The following is a 258-nucleotide window of genomic DNA, read 5'->3' on the forward strand; positions in this document are numbered from 1 at the left end:
TAAAGGATAGCGTCGACGGGGAGGAGGCGTCATCAAGTTTGGGAAGGCACGATCGCCTGAAAGAGGAGTTCCGCGTGTAAACAGTTATGTATGCATCTCTGCATGCGGTATTCGATTTTGGTCGTAGATCACGGTGATTTACGATCAGAATTATTTCCGTTTTTTTAAAAAAATAATAAAAAATTTTAGGTGGGGCCCACTGAAATACATCCGGACCGTAAATCAGGTGATTTACGGTCCGGATCGGAACACCGCCAC

This window comes from Phalaenopsis equestris, unplaced genomic scaffold (genome assembly GCF_001263595.1).
Source record: "Phalaenopsis equestris unplaced genomic scaffold, ASM126359v1 Scaffold214092, whole genome shotgun sequence".
Classification (NCBI taxonomy): Eukaryota; Viridiplantae; Streptophyta; class Magnoliopsida; order Asparagales; family Orchidaceae; genus Phalaenopsis; species Phalaenopsis equestris.